This window comes from Mus caroli, chromosome 4 (genome assembly GCF_900094665.2).
Source record: "Mus caroli chromosome 4, CAROLI_EIJ_v1.1, whole genome shotgun sequence".
Taxonomy (NCBI): Eukaryota; Metazoa; Chordata; class Mammalia; order Rodentia; family Muridae; genus Mus; species Mus caroli.
The window spans coordinates 125485284-125487885 of NC_034573.1; positions in this window are offsets into that span (position 1 = coordinate 125485284).

Sequence of the window (2602 nt, forward strand, 5' to 3'; positions counted from 1 at the left end):
TCACTTTGTAGACCAGGCTGGCCTCGAACTCAGAAATCCGCCTGCCTCTGCCTCCCGAGTGCTGGGATTAAAGGCGTGCGCCACCACGCCCGGCTTAAATTTTCTTTTTATTATTACTTCCACGACTCTATTCTCCTTTGCTTTCCCTGTCCTATGAAAATGTGGCATAGAGAAAAAGTTCCCTTCTGGCCCAACCTCCTGTTCACATTTTGAAATCTCTGAAAGGAATCTTTGCCGCTTTCCTGGGTCTATAGACCATTTCAGCGAAAGTCTATTAGCCGTCATGGAAGATGGTGTGAGCGCCCCCTGTTGACGTGGTTTGGTTTCGCACTCTTAAGAAGCCACTATGGGAAAGCCTACCCTGGGGGAAATGGAGTGTCTTAATTAGGTGACAAACCAATTTGGGGACAGAAGCTGGTCCCTGCTGCTGCTTTAGAGCCTCTGCAGTATGTCAATCACAGGTGAGATTCTTTTTAGAAATTCCTGATCTGATAATTCCAATATCCTGGGCATCCCAGAGCCTGATTCTTCTGTCTATCCCATCTCTAACGCACAGTCTGCCCTTTAGAGTGGCTTTGTGGTTTACTGTGGAAAGGCAGACCAGACAAACGAGGTCAAAATAACGTCAGAAATAATAAGCAGGCTTTTAGTGCTGAAGGGACGTATAAAGTGTGGGGGAGGGGAAATATTATTATTCGGTGTGTGACTGGGTCTCAGACTTGGGGGGAGGGGCAGTCTCATGTAGCCCAGGCTGGCCTTTATCAGGCTATGTAGCCAAGGATGACCTCTGCCATAATTTCCCAAGCATACCCAGTTTATGAAGTGCTGGGGAGTGAACCCAGGACGTCGTGTTAAGTAAGCACTTTGCCAGCTGAGCTGAATCTCCAGCTGGAGAGAACCTGTGCCCAGCCCCTGAGCTCCACACACCTGCATCCCCACCCCCATGTGTTTCTCTCTCGCTTCCCAAGGTAAGATAGGAAAACTACACGGCTAGAATTGGGTGTTCTCACTTCCCTCCACTGAATAGAACCTGGTGAAACAGCAGTGCTAGGGACAGGTCCTGTTCGGACTAGCATGCCCTAGTGTGTTAAAAAAAAAAAAAAAAACCGGTTCCGTTTTCCTCCTCCTAATGGGAGTTGGACGAGATTTTTTTCTCAGCTCTTCACTGTGAGGACATGGCCTAGCGCCTTCAGGTAAAACAAAAGAGGGGGAACTCCCCAAGGGCTGGATCTACCCGAGTCCTCCGTCTGGCCTGGTAGACTGAGTCTCCCACGAATCATCTGTTGAAACTCATATCTGGACCACAGCATTGGTTCCCTAGTCCCCGTGAGCTCCCTATGTACACCTGTCTGTCTCTCCATCATTAGGGAGAGCAATATGCCCTGTGACCTTAACTTCTCTGACAGACGGGCCAAAGAGAATCTATTAATTATTGGCAGAATGGGGTGACAACAATGTTTTAATAGAACGGATGGCTGAGGCCCCAGGTCTAAAGAACAGTTCTCTGGGTACAGCCCCCCCCCACCCCCTCCCCCATGGAGGCTGAAGAGCTGTCTGAGGCTCTTTTCTGGTTGTTGTGACCCTGATAGACAAAAGCAACTTAAGGGAGAAAGGGTTAATTCTAGCTCACCTCTCAGAGGACTAGTCTGTCATGGCAGGGGATGCAAAGCGGCAGGAATTGGAAGCAGCTGGTCTCCTCCCATCTGCAGCGAGGAGCATGGAGTGGTGGATGAATGTATATACGTGTGTCAGGGCTTAGCAGGATACCTTGTATACAGCACTGGAGCTCCTGCCTAGGGAATAGTGCCACCCACAGTGGGCAGGTTTTCCCAGTTGAGATAATTCCTTGCAGACATTCTTGGAGGCCCATCTTCCAGGTCATTTTAGAGCTCATCAAGTTGACAATCAGTCCTAGCTATCGAAAGGCCCCAGGACCTCCCACTGTCCCTTAGACGTCTTGCAGTCAGTCCTAAGGAGATCTACAGTACCACAGGGACAGGACCCATGTGAGGGGAGAGTCTCACTGAAGGCTATGAGCCAACAACCTCCTGTGCGTTTTTTCCATCTCCAACTTCTATAGTCCTTGAACCTTGGCCCTCTGTACATGGCCCAATGACTGCCCAACTTGATCTCATTTATATCTAGGAGTTTGGAAGCCTGTGCATCCCTGACTCTCCTTTCCCAACTGCTCGAAGACCCCCCTGCCTCCTGCCTCCTCCTTCCCAGCATCTTTGTTACTTGGCTGATTCCAAACATCAGCCTTTCCTAGTGTTCCTTGTCTAACTTCTGGGAAGAGCTCAGATCACCTAGTAGCCTGACTACTTATCCCCTGTGTGGAACACTGTAAAACAAGGAAATTTGACTCTTAACCAACTGCACATAAGCAAAAAAAAAATTCTCCTGAGCACCCTAATGGATCTCCCAGGACGTCAGTCTTCCAAAAAGCCCAGGCCAAGCCGGGCGTGGTGGCGCACGCCTTTAATCCCAGCACTCGGGAGGCAGAGGCAGGCGGATTTCTAAGTTCGAGGCCAGCCTGGTCTACAGAGTGAGCTCCAGGACAGCCAGGGCTACACAGAGAAACCCTGTCTCGAAAAACCAAAAA